General features: G+C 42.1%; 1 protein-coding gene across 1 annotated transcript in view; it reads left to right on the forward strand.

Annotated features, from left to right (window-relative positions):
* The first annotated feature begins 9,714 nt into the window (after window positions 1–9,714).
* tmem121ab (transmembrane protein 121Ab) overlaps window positions 9,715–17,886 on the forward strand; it is a 60,968-nt gene continuing 52,796 nt past the window's right edge. Inside the window, exon 1 of the mRNA XM_080883462.1 lies at window positions 9,715–10,055. The gene's annotated coding sequence lies outside the window, so the exon portion shown is untranslated. The remainder of the gene's footprint in view (window positions 10,056–17,886) is intronic.

The raw sequence follows: 17,886 nt of genomic DNA on the forward strand, positions 1-17,886 counted from the left end.
AAACAACTTAAACATAAACAATTACAAAGAAAGAACAATACAGTATCCACATCTGAACCAAACAGTGAAATGTGGATTATTAAATATTAGGTCTCTCTCCTCCAAGTCTCTGTTAGTACATGACTTAATAATTGATCAACAAATTGATTTACTCTGCCTTACAGAAACCTGGTTGCAGCAGGATGATTATGTTAGTTTAAATGAATCAACACCCCCGAGTCATTCTAACTACCAGAAATCTCGAAGCACAGGCCAAGGGGGCGGTGTGGCAGCAATTTTTCACACCAGCCTATTAATTAATGAAAGACCAAGACAGACTTTTAATTCATTTGAAAGCCTGATGCTTAACATTGTCCACCCCAGCTGTGAAACTCAGAAACCAGTCTTACTTGTTATCATCTATCGTCCACCTGGGCCTTACACAGAGTTTCTGTCTGATTTCTCAGACTTTATATCTAATTTAGTTCTGAGCTCAGATAAAATAATTATTGTGGGTGATTTTAACATCCATGTAGATGCTAAAAATGACAGCCTCAACATGGCATTTAATCTGTTATTAGACTCAATTGGTTTCTCTCAAAATGTAAAAGAACCCACCCACCACTTTAATCACACTCTAGATCTTGTTTTAACATATGGCATAGAAACTGAACATTTAACAGTGTTTCCTGAAAACCCTCTCCTGTCTGATCATTTCCTGATAACATTTACATTTACAATAATTGATTACACAGCGGTGGAGAGTAGACTTTATCAAAGTAGATGTCTTTCTGAAAGCGCTGTAACTAAGTTTAAGAATATAATCCACCCACTGTTATCATCTTCAATGCCCTGTACCAACATAGAGCAGAGCAGCTATCTGAACGCTACTCCAACAGAGGTCGATTATCTTGTTAATAATTTCACCTCCTCACTACGTACGACTCTGGATACTGTAGCTCCTGTGAAAACTAAGGTCTCTAATCAGAAGTACCTGACTCCATGGTATAATTCTCAAACACGTACCCTAAAGCAGATGACTCGTAATCTGGAGAGGAAATGGCGTGTCACAAATTTAGAGGATCATCATTTAGCCTGGAGAAATAGTTTGCTGCTTTATAAGAAAGCCCTCCGCAAAGCCAGAACATCTTACTATTCATCACTGATTGAAGAAAATAAGAACAACCCCAGGTTTCTCTTCAGCACTGTAGCCAGGCTGACAAAAAGTCAGAGCTCTTTTGAGCCAACCATCCCTTTAACGTTAACTAGTAATGACTTCATGAACTTCTTCACAAATAAAATTTTTATCATTAGAGAAAAAATTACCAACAATCATCCCACAGATGTAATATTATCTACAGCTACTCTTAGTACCATTGATGTTAAGTTAGGCTACGTTCACACTGCAGGCGAAAGCGCATCAAATCCGATTTTTTTGACCCTATGCGACTCATATCCGATCATGGTGTGACAGTGTGAACGGCACAAATCCGATATTTTCAAATCCAATCTGGGTCACTTTCGTATGTGGTACTGAATCCGATACATATCCGATGTTTCAGAAAGCGACTGCTGTGTGAACGGACAAGTCGCATTAAATCCGTCTTTTACGTCACTGACATAAGACAGACGCCAATTATCAGCGCCAGAGAAGCGCCCGAGAAGACATCGCGAACGCTTCCTGGTCATCCGGTGAGACTGCTGGGAAGACAACGTTGGAGAAACGTGAACATTTTATTTGTACTGCATAACCTGCAGATTCTGACAGAAATCTGCAACTATCCTTTGAAGCACCGCTCCTCTAAAACAGCAATAAGGATCATTATTAGGTTATTTACATTATTATGTAAATAACAAAATAACTTAAAGCAAAAATTGGGAAACATGAAGTCCGAAGTCTTTATATTAAGGGCCATCAGTCAAACAATATAGTTTGCTCTGGGTCTAAACAGAGCGCGTTGTGTGTGACGTCTTCTTTTGCGCATGCGGGCCGCTTTGAGCGTTCACACTAGAGAGCGTTTGCTGTCGCATTTTATTTGTAGTGTGAACGAGCAGACAAAAAAATCGGATTTGATCAAAAAATCGGAATTGAGCATTAAGACCTGCAGTGTGAACGTAGCCTTAGACGCTTTTTCTCTAATTGATCTTTCTGAGTTAACTTCAATAATTACTTCCTCCAAGCCATCAACGTGTCTTTTAGACCCCATTCCTACAAAACTGCTCAAAGAAGTCCTGCCATTAATTAATTCTTCGATCTTAAATATGATCAACCTATCTCTAATGATCGGCTATGTACCACAGGCCTTCAAGCTAGCTGTAGTTAAACCTTTACTCAAAAAGCCATCTCTAGACCCAGCAGTCTTAGCTAATTATAGGCCAATCTCCAACCTTCCTTTCATATCAAAAATCCTTGAAAGAGTAGTTGCCAAACAGCTAACAGATCATCTGCAGAGGAATGGTTTATTTGAAGAGTTTCAGTCAGGTTTCAGAGCTCAGCACAGTACAGAAACAGCTTTAGTGAAGGTTACAAATGATCTTCTTATGGCCTCTGACAGTGGACTCATCTCTGTGCTTGTCCTGCTAGACCTTAGTGCAGCATTCGATACTGTTGACCATAATATCCTATTAGAGCGATTAGAACATGCTGTAGGTATTACAGGTACTGCACTGCAGTGGTTTGTATCATATCTATCTAATAGACTCCAATTTGGGCATGTAAATGGAGAGTCCTCTTCACACACTGAGGTTAATTATGGAGTTCCACAGGGTTCAGTGCTAGGATCAATTCTGTTTACATTATACATGCTTCCCTTAGGCAGCATCATTAGAAGACATAGCATACATTTTCACTGCTATGCTGATGACACCCAGCTCTATCTGTCCATGAAGCCAGATAACACACACCAATTAGTTAAACTGCAGGAATGTCTTAAAGACATAAAGACCTGGATGGCCGCTAACTTTCTGCTTCTTAATTCAGATAAAACTGAGGTTATTGTACTCGGCCCTGAAAAGCCTAGAAATATGGTATCTAACCAGATTCTTACTCTGGATGGCATAACCTTGGCCTCCAGTAATGCTGTGAGGAACCTTGGTGTGATTTTTGACCAGGACATGTCCTTCAACGCACATATTAAACAAATATGTAAGACTGCGTTCTTCCATTTGCGCAACATCTCTAAAATTAGAAATATCCTGTCTCAGAGTGACGCTGAAAAACTAGTTCATGCATTTATTACTTCCAGGCTGGACTACTGTAATTCATTATTATCAGGATGTCCAAAAAACTCACTGAAAAGCCTTCAGCTAATCCAAAATGCTGCAGCAAGAGTACTGACAGGGACTAGAAAGAGAGAGCAGATTTCTCCTGTTTTGGCTTCCCTTCATTGGCTTCCTGTTAAATCCAGAATTGAATTCAAAATCCTGCTCCTCACATACAAGGTCTTAAATAATCAAGCCCCATCTTATCTTAATGACCTTGTAGTACCATATCACCCTATTAGAGCACTTCGGTCTCGCTCTGCAGGCCTACTTGTTGTTCCTAGAGTATTTAAAAGTAAAATGGGAGGCAGAGCCTTCAGTTTTCAGGCCCCTCTTCTGTGGAACCAGCTTCCAGTTTGGATTCGGGAGACAGACACTATCTCTACTTTTAAGATTAGGCTTAAAACTTTCCTTTTTGCTAAAGCATATAGTTAGGGCTGGACCAGGTGACCCTGAATCCTCCCTTAGTTATGCTGCAATAGATGTAGGCTGCCGGGGGATTCCCATGATGCATTGAGTTTTTCCTTTCCAGTCACCTTTCTCACTCACTATGTATTAATAGACCTCTCTGCATTGAATCATATCTGTTATTAACCTCTGTCTCTCTTCCACAGCATGTCTTTTATCCTGTCTTCCTTCTCTCACCCCAACCGGTCGCAGCAGATGGCCGCCCCTCCCTGAGCCTGGTTCTGCCGGAGGTTTCTTCCTGTTAAAAGGGAGTTTTTCCTTCCAACTGTCGCCAAAGTGCTTGCTCATAGGGGGTCATATGATTGTTGGGTTTTTCTCTGTATCTATGAAGCGCCTTGAGGCGACTTATGTTGTGATTTGGCGCTATATAAATAAAACTGAATTGAATTGAATTGAATTGAATAGATGAGTTTAAATACCTGGGGTGCATCCATCCAAAGCAAGAGAGGTGAAGAAGAAAGTGTAAGCGTGGTGGAGTGGATGGAGGTGAGTCTTAAGAGTGATATGTGACAGAGGGATAACAGCAAGAGTGAAAGGGAATGTTTACAACACAGTAGGGAGACTTCCTATGGTGTATGATTTGGAGACGGTGGTGCTGACAAAAAGACATGTGGCAGATCTTAACATTTTTGTTGGGAGTGACCAAAAGTTAGTACATCAGAGTGACATCTCAGGCTAATAGCTTTAGAAACAAAGAAAGAGGAAGACCGCAGAGAAGGCTGTAATGGATGCAGTGAACGAGGACATGGAGAGGGTTGGTGTGATACAGGAGGATGATACATTGTGGCAACTCATAAAGGAAACAGCAAAAAAAAAAGAAGAAGAAGAAGAAGGGAAGACGGTAAAGAATTTATTGGCAGTGTTACACTATATTGCACAAAAGTATTCACTCATCCAGCCAAATCAATAAATTCAGGTGTTCCAATCACTTCCATGGCCACAGGTGTATAAAACCAAGCACATAGGCATGGAATGGGTCGGTCTCAGGAGCTCAGTGAATTCCAGTGTGGTACTGTGATCGGATGACAGCTGTGCAACAAGTCCAGTCATAAAATTTCCTCTTTACTAAATATTTCAAGTCAACTGTTAATTGTATTGTAACAAAGTGGAAGTGATTGAAAAAACAGCCACAAAGTGACAGGCCAAGTAAAATGACAGAGCAGGATCAATGGATGCTGAAGCACATAGTGCGCAGAGGTCACCAACTTTCTGCAGGGTCAATCACTACACACCTCCAAACTTCAGATTAGCTCAAGAACAGCGCTTCATGGATTGGGTTTCCATGGCCGAGCAGCTGCATCCAAGCCTTACATTGCCAAGCGCAACGCAAGGTGTCAGATGCAGTGGTGTAAAGCATGCAGGGTAGACGTGTTCTCTGGAGTGATTTATTATGCTTCTCCATAGGGCAATCAGATGGATGGGTCTGGGTTTGGCAGTTGCCAAAGAACCTATTTGTCTGACTGCATTTTGCCAAGTGTAAAGTTTGGTGGGGTTTTTTCAGTGTTTGTTCTCTGTCCTGTAGTTCCAGTAAAAAAACTCTTAAAGCTTCAGCACACCAAGACATTTTGGACAATTTCATTATCCCAACTTTGTACGAACAATTTGAGAATGGACCCGTCCTGTTCCACCATGACTGTGCACAAAGCAAGTCCTGACCTCAACCCGGCAGAACACCCTTGGGATGAATTAGAGCAGAAACTGTGAGCCAGGCCTTCTCATCCAACATAAGTGTCTGACCTCACAAATGTGCTTCTAAAACAATGGTCAAACGTTCCCACAAACACACTCCTGAACCTTGCAGAAAGCCTTCCCAGAAGAATTGAAGCTGTTATAGCTGCAAAAGGATGGGCTGCCGTCATATAAAACCCTATGGATGAAAAATGGGATGCCATTCAAGTTCAGATTTGAGCATTCTAGTGTATCAGCGCCATCTATACAATAAAAATAAAAACCAAAGTAAAAACCCACAAGCATCATGTTGCTCATGATAATGAAAAACTGAAGGTTCTGCTATGTTATAGTACATAAACTAGGTGAATTTTGCTCAACCACAGTTACAGCAAAAGGGTTCACACAATGAAGCATTTGTTATAATAGTCCAATGTGCTAATAATATCATTTTCAAAGGGAGACAATTTTCTATATTGTTGCAGATAACTGATTATTTTTTCACTGTTGTTAGATACATTGTTATTATTAAAGTATAGATTAGAGGTGCAAACAAAGGCAATACTTTGAGCGGTTTTAATAAATACTCCTTTCAACAGCTTTCTTTAGAGGCTCTATTTTGTTCCTTACCGCATTCAGCTGCAATAATAGGAAGAATTGTCAGTGCCAGTTCTTTTGTAAGGATCACATTCAGTCACTAATCACAAATACAACACTGATCTAGTCTAAAGAGACTGCTACAACTCTGCTGCTACAACTCTATCAAACACAGGGCACTACATTGTGGCCATTGTGTCTCCTGCTTTATTTGTATTTTGATGTGGAAATGAGATTGGCCAACCTTACAGTGGTACAGACATTCTAATCTTTACTGTAATTTTAATGTATTATAAAGTCTACACCCACAGTTTTAGTGGTTATTTGTACACTTCTCTGTAAAAACAAGACATCCCAGATAATACTGTATTGTGTTAAAAAATGTGTATTTGTACTCCATATCGCCATGATAATTATAGCAGTCCGTGATGACTAATTGGTGCTAAAGGAGACTATAATGGGATTCTGTAGGAGTGTATATAATGTTCTGAACTTATTTGCATACAAAAAGGCCCTGGTGGATTTTTAAAGTGCTGTGATCCGACTGTGGCTTTCTTTGAGGGACTGCTAAGTAAAGAATAGCTATTTGTATCAAATGAGTATCTGCGGCACTTGAAATTCTTCTGCAGTCACACAGGTAGCTCCAGTCAGCGGCCTTTATAGTACTCACGCCCGTATGATGAAACCAAGCATTACACAGTCAACTACCCCTCCTTAGCAGCTGGTTTACAATCTTTCCCACACCCCACAAAACACGAGGAAAACAACATTACATAACGCTGAAGTTGGAGCTAGAGTCGACTCAACTGTCGAATGAGGGGGTGGTGGGGGATCCTCAATATTTAACACACCTCATCCTACATTCACTTTGACTTGGGCCGAGGAATAACCTTCTGATCTCATCCATCAAAGGTTACTCAGCCAGTCACCTCACATCTCCCTTTATACCCGAGTCTAATCGGCACTGATTGGCTTATGAAAACCCTAATCACTGAAAATTACTTTCAGTGTGATGCCGGTATGTGTGAGTTCTGAATAACTTTAAAATGACGAGTGACTCCAGGAGGGTTTTTCTGTGCCTACTTGATTTTAAGTAGCTGTGCACAGTCACTCTATGGATGTGGTTTTGAAAACTAATGAGACAGAGCAGAAAGCTCTCCTCCACAAAGATGGGGACAGCCAAATCCCTGATGAAAAAACATTACAATGTTCTTGTTGCAAACCTCACAAGCATGGCCTATATACTGTGTATGACACCTCAATCTGGACTTTAGTTGTTCTTGAAGGCATCTTTATCCATACGCCAACTATACTATGTCCGTGTAAACTGATATGGAGTTAGTGACCTTATTCTTTTTAACAGTTTTAGTGCCTCATATTAGCCTTGTCAACTCAGTGGAGAGGACTCATATAAAGGTTTGGACCCAGGCAATCTCATTCCAAGTCTGATATTGCTAAAGGACAACCGCTAATGCATCCAACTAACTCGGCTGTGAACTCATCATTTTATCTGAAGGTATTATGTAATATACTTCATGTTTCATCTGTCTCATACCGTTGTCTGCTATTAAAGAGTTATTTCAGTGACTAAATCATGGTTAACATTTTCACCTGCATGGCTCAGTGGATAGCAAATTTAGCTTGTCAACCACTGTGACTCAGATGTGTTCTTTTCTTTTTAGCAAACAATCATGGACCCCAGAGGATGGGAAACCTCATGATGTTTTATCTTAACACCACTTTGTGTTTGACCTTTGTAGTTTTTGGTTAATTGCTGTAAAATTTTGGGGAGATATCCATGGATCCCAGTGGATCTTAATGGCTTTGATCCTTCTCGGTCTGGATCATAGTTTCTACTTAATCAGTGAAACACAGCAACATACATGGGAAGGGTGAGCAGATAGTCATGGTTCCCAGAAAATCCAGAAAATGCATCCTAATAACTCTGGTAATTAGCTGGCAGCAACACAGTGCATTTAGGCATGCAGACACGGCATGTGACCTGCTAAAGATCACACTGAGCATCAGCATGGGACATAAAGGTGATTTAAGTGACTCGAACGTGGCTGGTCTCAGTAATTCAGAAACTGTTGATCTACTGGGATTTTCCCACACAAGCATTTCTAGGCTTTACAGAGAATGACCTGAAACCGAGAAAAAGATCCAGTGAGCACCGGTTCTCTCACCGGTGAAAATACCTTGTCAATATCAAATGTCAGCAGGGAATGTCCAGACTAGTTTGAGCTGATAGGAAGGTAAAAGTCACTCAAAGAGAATTTTACAGCCAAGGTTTGCAGACGAGCATCCCCAATGAGACATGGAATCGTGAAGCAGATGGGCAGCAGAAGACCATGTCGAGTAGCAAAGTGTAGTTCAATTGAGGTGAAAGACAAAAAGCAAACTGTGCTGACTGCAAACTGATGCAAAAACTAGACGACAAAAAAAAAAGAAAAGAAAAGAAAGGGACAAATCTTGAAGAGATACAATAAAACTAGCTGAAAAACGCCAGATGCCAAGCTGAAACGCTTGGCATCTGGGTTGAATAAAGACGATCGGGCACTGAACCAAAGAGAAACAGGGGAGGTGACTGATTAGATGACTAAACAAAGGCAATACTAATTGGGGTGGGGAAAGTAATCAAAAGGCAGACAAAGAAAGTAAGTATGAAAACAGGGGCACAAGAAGAAGGGAACAGAGTAATCTGGGAAATGACAAACAGAGAGACACAGATAAGAAAACAGGAGGCGAGTGGAAAGAGAAAACATAAGGGAAGAGAACTAGGAAATAAAGCATGATCTTAGATCAACTAGAACCCGAATCCAGGACACACTTAATGTGAATAATATTAGTCTTTTACTTTCACTCCACACAGAAGGCTTTTTGACTTCACATACTGCAGATAATGAAACACGCTGACTTGATGAGTGTCTGTGTCCTAGCAGTGACCGCATTTTATCGGTGCTCCCAAAAAGACTTTGCCAGTTTATAGTCACACAAATCTCAATTATACTTGTAACACTAATTCTTATAATACTGTTATTCAGACACCTGCTGCCATACCTATTCTAATTGAACCCTCCCTCAATTCCCCCCTTTCCGGTGTTGATGTGCTACTAAAATTTCCTGCAGAAAAACTGTAACACTTTTAAATAAAAAGGGGGCAAACACACTAAATGACAGGACAGGAGGGGCCCGAAACAGATGGCTGTTCCCTCTACATAAATAAATTGACCATAAATTCAATTCATTTCTCCCTGGTGTGTGTGTGTGTGTGTGTGTGTGTGTGTGTGTGTGTGTGTGTGTGTGTGTGTGTGTGTGTGTGTGTGTGTGTGTGTGTGTGTGTGTGTGTGTGTGTAAGAGAGAGAGAGAGAGACTTAGAGAGCTTATAAGCAGGAGGAGACTTTTTCTTTTTGTGCACAGTCGCACTGAATTAAATCAAATTGAACGTTTCTTTATCACATCACGACCAATGAGGCTAATTCCAAATGATTTTCTGTTTAAGAATTGGCAGTAATGTCTATTGTAAGCTATACAATACTGGGATACTGGTTTCCTACTTGTCACTCCAACATATTAGAACTGAACAGTGATTGATAGAGCAAGGAGAATAGGAGAGAGAGAGAGAGAGAGAGAGAGAGAGAGAGAGAGAGAGAGAGAGAGAGAGAGAGAGAGCGAGCGAGAGAGAGAGAGGTGGTTAAGCCTATCCGGAGGAAGAAGCAACTAGCCAAGAAGCCTCAGCAGTTACACTTGCCAAAACGGTTCCATTTAGCCAGCAGGCTACACTTGCAGCATTCACCGTTTAAATGTGAATGAACAATTTTGCATACGTGTTCGAGCCACAGTCGCTCCGCGTCTCTTCCTGTCTGCGCTGTGCTGGAGAGGCAGCTGGGAATAGGATTTTCTTTAACATAACTTAACGGCGGCAGCAGTTGTTGGACCGGCGTTTTTCTTTTTTCTTTTTTCCCCGGCGCCTCCTCGCAGCGGATTTACAAAGCCTCTCCGGAACCCGCAATGAAATTCAGCACCCTGGACAGAGACTAAGCGTTTCAGCACCCGGGGCAGCGATTCACCGTCCAGTGGAGGTAAGCCAGCAGGAGTTAGCAGAAGCCCTTCTGCCTTCACGGTGGTGACGGGAAAGAGCAGGTTATTAAAAGGAGACCAAATGACTCCTGAACGTGCTATCACTTGTCTCAGCGCTGCTTCGGAGCGGGATGTGCGCACATGCCAGACATTGAAACGGTGATGCTGAGAGGTTGAAATCACAGAAAGCACAGTTTCCTCGCTAGTAAGTTTAAAAAAGATTGGTAGGTGTAAAGCTTTCCCAGTTCTGCCACTTTCCCTCGTTCTTGTTCAGACTCTTTTTGGGGGGCTTATTTTAGGCGCTCCTTTAAAGGAATTCGTGCTATGTGTGTGTGTGTGTGTGTCGGGGGGGGGGGGGGGGGGGGGCTAAAGTAATTGCCAAGCATTACTTGTTTCTACAGCTATTTGAATGATTAGATTTGTCGCCATGCTTCGATAAGCAGGGGGCTTCCGTCCCCCCCTCACCCCCTCACCCCCGCCGGTTTCCATTTAAGGCAGCTGTTTATTTTGAAGAGTCAGCGCGTGCCCGGGCGGCAGCGGCTCGTGCCTCCGGTCTGCGCGGAAAATCAGTCCATCCGTGTTCAGAGGCCCCCAACAGCCTCCGTACCCAACACACACACACACATAGACGTTCACACCGCCCCCACAGCACGCGACTGTTAATCCTTACGACCCCTGTGCTTTCCCACCTCATCGATATTTGAGCCTTTCTATTTGATAATGGGCACAAGAAAGAAAGGTGCTCCTCCCTTTTAGCACACACGCATTTACTTCAATATTTCTTTCTTTTTCGGAGAGAACAAGCCTCGGTTTCAATTTCTCGCCTCATTTCTGAGTTTTTAAAGCCACCAGCCGTGGCTTTAACCAGATGACTCCAAAGGTTAATCTTGCAGGTGTAACCACTGTGAAGCTTCAGATGATTAAAGTGTGTGTTAGGCCGTATAGTTATAGGTGTGTGATAACCAGTTCCTTTAGCTACCAGTCAGAACTATAGTTTGGTAATTATTGGAGTGTATATAAGAGGACAAAATCAGTCCACGAGCTCAAACTGTAAACCTTTGAAGTTTGAATACATGCTGTTTTCCTGTTATTGTATGTCATGTAACAGTAAGATGTTATTTGGGGGGTGGACTGTGTGTGGAGCTGAGACTAAAAGGCCTTTTTCATAAACTTTCTTACGCCTCATAGATTAAAACAATGAGCATATTAATCATTAAACCACTCATGAATAAAACCCACAGGCCTTGTGTCAAGTGATAGCAAATATTGTCACATTAAAGGTTTTCTCTTTTTTTTTAATACCCATTTAATCTAAGCAGCACATTAGCCATTGCTGGGATTAACCACGTGACCTTTTGGTTTCCAGACTGGTGCTTAAACTTGATGTGACCACCCAGCTTGTTCACTCCATGCATTGCTTGATCTGTCGGCTGCAGCTCTTTTGCACGAAGAAATTAGCTTTCAAAATGTGAAAGAAGAAAAATGCCAGTGTCAGGGCTGCTTTGAATAAGAGGTGACCCCTGTGGTTTTTGGTGGCTTTTTTTTTTTTTTTTTTTTGCCTGCGGCACTCCAACAGGCTCTGATAGCCCTTCAGACACACTCTCACACACATGCATACGCTCTAACTGTGTGTAAACTCACAGTGATGTAAGCCTCAGTTTTTAAAGCCTTGATTTTAATGATGTTCATTAGGATTTTGATTACACTGAATGTGTGATAACTCTCGGCACTGCGTTAAGTGTGTCTGATATGTCGGCTCAGACTCTGAGTGACAAGAATTAAGTGGGAGGAAGCATGAAGTGTGAATCACAGCGGAGATGTTGCCACGGGGCTCCACTCCTGTGTCCTTGAAAGAAAGAAAGCATATATTGATATGCCAGTGTTGCCTCTGGGTTATTAAGCTCTGGGCACCACTGTATAGAAATTGCTGCTCTATATCATTGGGATGAACTAAATGCAAATTAATCTTTCATGCTCAATTTATTATCCAATAAACAGACCATGAATTTGAATTTTAATAGTGGCCCTACAGAGGGCACACCCCAGAATTGCCTTTTACCTCTCTGTAAACTGCATTTATTTTGTGAAAATTGCAGTGGCTGCAGTGAACATGAGATGCTCTGAGTTCAGGGCAGTTGTCCTGAGGCATTTCATTTTCTTGTACCATGAAAGCAGTGCCAGTTTAACATTCATTTCCCACCTAGAGGGTTACTTCTCAACTGGGGTTGTTCACACTGTCTCAAACCATGCCTCATTGAGAAACATGGCACGGCACAACCACAGCCTTAGGGTCAGCAGTTGGGAGTTCACACTGGCATCCACAACACAGCTTGTTGATGGGCTTTGCTTTAGATTTTTCTTCTTTTTTTCTTTTTTTGCATTACATAGATTGCAGAACCGCGTTGCTTTTCATGAGTATGCATTTTACATGCTCATTGCACAGTGGATCATGTTTCTGCATGCCCGGAATTCCATTTGTGGAGTCTCTTAAAATTCAGGCCTTTGCTAGAAATGCAATTAGATCCCATATTGCTATAAATACACGATGGGCCGATCTGAAGGCCACCGAACAGGCAGAGGCAGTGAACACCCACTCACCCTCCTCACTCCACATCACTCCCCCTTCCTAATCGAAATCCTCTCCCCCTCACCCCGCCACATGGTGAGTTGTGGGCAATTTGAATGGTCAGCAGAAGACAGTCAGGAAGCAATGGCTGTCACACAGAATACTGGGCCACAGTGAGCCTCATCAGTATAAAATCTACATGTCCGCAGAAGTGTGGTTATTCCCTCCTAGGTGTGTTTCTTTTGGTCCTGTTGCAGAGATAGAAACTGGATTCATGAGAGTGCTCTGTCTTTCCTGTGCTAGGCTCTACTGGGCAAAGCGTGCTACGCTAAACTGTGTGGTTCTGTGTTGTGCCTTGCTTTGCTGTGCTCAGTGTCGTTAGCCGAAACACAGCTGCTATTGCATCTGATGCAGTGAGCACACAGCTCGTCTCACCGGTTCCCTGCCACTGGTTTTGCACTCATGTATTGCTATGCTTCGGAGGGCTATAATCTCACTGACATAATGGCACCCACTCCAATCAATAGCCAAATGGCACAGTGAATCGATAGCTACAATACTGTACAATAACGTGGCCTGGGAGAGACAGAGGAGAAAAGCAGCATGCAGCCATCGTGTTTAACTCTGAAAAACCCTTTGAATATATACTCCTTAACCCCTGGAGGGTCTTAGAAAAATGCATACACTATCGGTCTTAGAGCCACAAATCGACCCAAGACTCTCCAGGAGTTAATTATGGATCAAAAATACCAGCCTTGTTAACGATCCATGCATTATGGATTGCTGCATGACCTACGCTAATATAAGCACAGCAGTTGGAAAAATACTGGCACCACTTTCCAGGCTTGCTTTCCTCACTCTCTAATCACCACATCCCACACACAAACAGCACAAAACTGGAGCCTGAACTACTGTAAAATATAAAAGTTTGCATAGTGCACAGAGGAAAGTCCTGAGTAAATATTCATCATTTGTCGTACTTGGAAGCTTTTTTTTTTTTTTTTTCAGATTTTCTTGAAAACACAAACCAGTGGGTGTCAATATTAGGCAAGGGGAAAGCATTCACACATTTAGCCTTTTCAATTAACAGTTGTTGGTTTTCCCTGAGGACCCAGAAAATTCATTTGGTTTTTAAGTATTAGTCAAGCTTTTATCTAAACCTAGCTTAAAGAACTGTGCGATGGGGGGAGTATGGAGTATATTCAGAGGTTTATCTGATAGAATCCAGCTAGTATTTCAAACTGTAGAAAAGGCGCCTTTAAATGATCCAGTTTTAAACGTTTTGTCTGCACCGTTCTCAGAGATAATGTTATGCACAGAGAAAAAGACCAAGACGGCTCTGGGAAGAATACAAATTGCAAAGGTAACTAGGTAAGGGTCACAGCTAGAGCTAAATAACGGCTGTTATTCCAGCAGAGAAGCAAATTGCCCTGAATGGAAGATAAGAAGTTTATCTTTCTGTCTGTTCCACACTTTAACACTGCTAGAACCAAGATATGATTAGATCCAGCCTTTAAAAAAATCACTGCCACCCTAAATGGCACTTTCTCTGTTAGAGGGCAATTTGGCAATCTGCTCAGCATCTCATAAAGCAGCTACACTGGACGTTTATAAATCAAAGACTTCAAATCTCAGAGTGTGGCTAGAGGAGAAAACAAATGTACCCATGTGAATTTTTAAACAATCACTCCAAGCTTTGTTGTGGTAGCATAAAATTCCACCTGCACCATCCGTATGGTGGTTAAAGATTTTATTTTAGTTTTTTTTTTTATCTCTGCTTTGACTGTGGATGTTTTTTTTGCTCGCAGCTCACTAATTTGCTCCAGTGGAGGATTGTTGACCAAAAAAAACATAAAGGGACCTGTAGCAGGAGCAGAATGCAAATCTGCCTCTTGTCCTGCGTATATGCAGAAATGTTTGGCATGTCATTACCACAAATGTCACCATGTAACTAGCAGCTAGTGCTGTTCCCCTCACACAACGGCATGCACAGCACACCTACATTTTTTAATGCCACCCATATACCCACCCACGCCCCGCATATACACATGCTTGCGCACTGAATGCTTTAAAGAGAGTGTGATTGTGCGGGTATATAGAAGTGAAATATTGGAGCCATTGCAGCCCTCCAGGCATGCAGTTATCAGGGATATAGAACTGATGGGAAATCAATCAGCTCAAGTGGAGTGGCCTGGCCTGTGCTGAAGAGAATCTTGTCTTTTTTTAGGTGCATGCCTTGATGTCTGCAGCTTACGTTCTAACCACGGGTAGATGTAGAGAGATTTGTTCTAATATATGGTTAAGTATGGTCAACAGTGGTTAGAAAGGGCCAAGAACAGATTGTGGTTTGGGTAATAATGTGTGTAGGGTAATTTCCAATAAACCAAGTTCAAAAAAGAAGAGTCTATGGCTGACGCGTGTTCCTGGTTTCCAAAAGAAATGCTTCCAGTTGCATTATGATTTGAAGACTGTTTATTTATTACAAACGGAAGATGTAACAATGAACTCCTTCCTAAAAAGCATGAAAGTTCCAAAAAATAGCAGTTATCCAGAACTAGCTGTGCACACGGTCAGAAAACCGTGAGACTCCTAACCTCTCTGTCCATGCTCCTCCCCTTCCCTCTCACACAGGGTTTCATGCTACTATTGCACTTACATAATTAAAGTGAGAGGTACCCCCTTTTAGGTTCCAATCCCAAAACAGTGACTTAAAATTACTTTATGTAAACACATATATTTTCACATTTATTAATCCTGAAAAGATGACTTATGTAATGAATCTATGAATTATAAACAAACATGAACTCAATCGTAAATAAAAATATAAAGCAGACGTCTGGCGCTTACATTACCGGCCCCTAATTGTTCTAATAATGTATTGCCTTAGAACAATTACCACATTTTTAACTTTACAAACTTAATATGAACCATGTTAGACACATCCAATGTTTAAACACATGACAAAATATTATTTATAGACAAATGAATTGTCCAATACTTTGCCAATCAGCTTTGCAAAGTATATTAAGGCTGGTTTCTGTCCATTTCCAAAAGAACAGATGAAAAAGAATAAGAAAGAAAAGAAGGAAAGAGAGAAAGAAGGAAAGAGCCAGAGGTTGCTAGCACATGGCTCATCGTAGGGGCTTAGTCTTTACCACTAGCCCATTCAGATTCCACAAGCAGACAAATCTTGGTGATGGGTCTGTCCAAAACATTAGTCTTTGTCTTTATCCGTACTCGGCGAACGAGACCCTTCTTGTCTGGAACAGTTTTGATGATCTTTCCCATAATCCATGAGTTTCGTGGTGCACAGTCGTCCACAAGAAGAACGACATCTCCTTCTGCAAAGTTTCTTGATGCTGTGGCCCACCGCTGACGTTCCTGAAGTTGAGGTAGGTATTCTTTAGTCCATCTCTTCCAAAATAGATTGGACATATATTGCACCTGTTTCCATCTACGTCGTGAGTAGAGGTCATTCTGGTCAAACAATCCTGGAGGCAATGAAGGTTTTGTTTTCAACAACAAAAGATGATTAGGTGTCAGAGCCTCCAAATCATTTGGGTCGCTTGATGCCCTGGTGATTGGTCGGCTGTTGATGATCGACTCTGCCTCACATAAGACTGTATGAAGGCATTCTTCTTCCAGAACTTGTTCTCTCACAGTAGAATTCAGCACTTTTCGTATTGATCTTATCAACCTCTCCCATGCTCCGCCATGATGTGAAGCAGTGGGAGGGTTAAATGTCCACTTAATTCCATGCTGTTGAAATAGATGCTGAAACGGTGAAGTGTTCCAGTCAGCGATTGCTTCCTTCAGCTCACGATTGGCAGCAACAAAATTCGTCCCATTATCTGAGCGAATCTCCTTCACTTGTCCTCTCCATGCTATGAAGCGCCGGATTGCATTTATGCATGAATCTGTGTCTAATGATGAGGCCAGCTCTATGTGTACTGCACGAACCGCTAAACAAGTGAATATAACACCGTATCTTTTTAAGATGGTTCTTCCACGTCTTACTTCGAATGGGCCGAAGTAGTCTACACCAACCCGGGTGAAGGGTGGATCATCTGGCAACACTCGCTCTTGTGGAAGATCAGCCATCAGTTGTTTCCCAACTCTCCCATGCAAGCGACGACATGTCACACACTTTGCGATGATCTTTCTAATGGCTGTGTTGGCACTTGGGATCCAAAACTTCTGTCGCAATTCAGAGAGCATGTGATTGCGCCCTCCATGCCCAGTTTCTTCATGTATCTGTTGGAGGACTAAGTCAGAAATGTGAAAGTCTCTAGACAGGATAATAGGCTGCTTAGCGATTTCCGGCATAGCTGCCCAGCTCAATCTTCCACCAACTCTCAACAGATCTTCCTGTAGTACAGGGTTCAGTTTGTATAAGTGGCTATTGCGCTTCACACTTTGTCCCTTGTGAAGAGCCGAAACCTCTTCCGAGAATTTCTCCTTTTGGCAAAATCTGATTATATCGAGCTCTGCTTGATTCAGGTCTTCCACTGAAATTTGTGTAGGCTTAAAGCTTGTCCTGAAACTGTCAATCTGACTTTGCCTCAGCTGTCGATCATTGTCAAGGCTATTCTCCACACTGGTTACGCATAGCTCTTTACGTTTTTGACAGAGACTCCAAAGTAAGGCTTTAAGTTTCAGGAACCACGCCACCACTCTTTTCAACTTTGTCCATGATGAGAAGTAATTTATCAGTCTCTTGAATGGAGCAACATTTTCTTCCACCTCTATTTTGTTTACTGTGGCTCTCTTGATCTCAGGATCACCAGAAGCGATCTCCGAACAATTCAGTGGAGTGTTAGGCCAAAACTCTACTGGACTGCGAAGAAAATCTGGCCCAGACACCCACGTTCTGTTCTTCATAAATTCATCTACTCTTTGCCCTCTTGAGGCGCAGTCAGCAGGATTCTTGTCTGTGCTGATGTGTTTCCACTGTTCCACATCAGAGCCTTTCAGAATAGCTGCAACTCTGTTTGCCACAAACGTACGAAAACGCGTGGTCTCATTCCGGAGATACTGGAGCACCACCGTACTGTCTGTCCAAAAAACTGATTCTGCAAGATTCAGTTGTAGCTCTCTTCTCAGGACACTATCCATCCTAATGGCTACTGTAGCAGCAGTCAATTCCAGGCGGGGTATGGTAGGAGGCCTGAGAGGCGCCACTCTGGACTTGCCCATCATAAATGCACATTGTGTCTCATTGCTCATGTTACGCATGAGTAGGTAGCTGACTGAGCCATATGCATCCT

The sequence above is a fragment of the Rhamphochromis sp. 'chilingali' genome, assembly GCF_963969265.1.
Source record: "Rhamphochromis sp. 'chilingali' genome assembly, chromosome: 5".
Taxonomy (NCBI): domain Eukaryota; kingdom Metazoa; phylum Chordata; class Actinopteri; order Cichliformes; family Cichlidae; genus Rhamphochromis; species Rhamphochromis sp. 'chilingali'.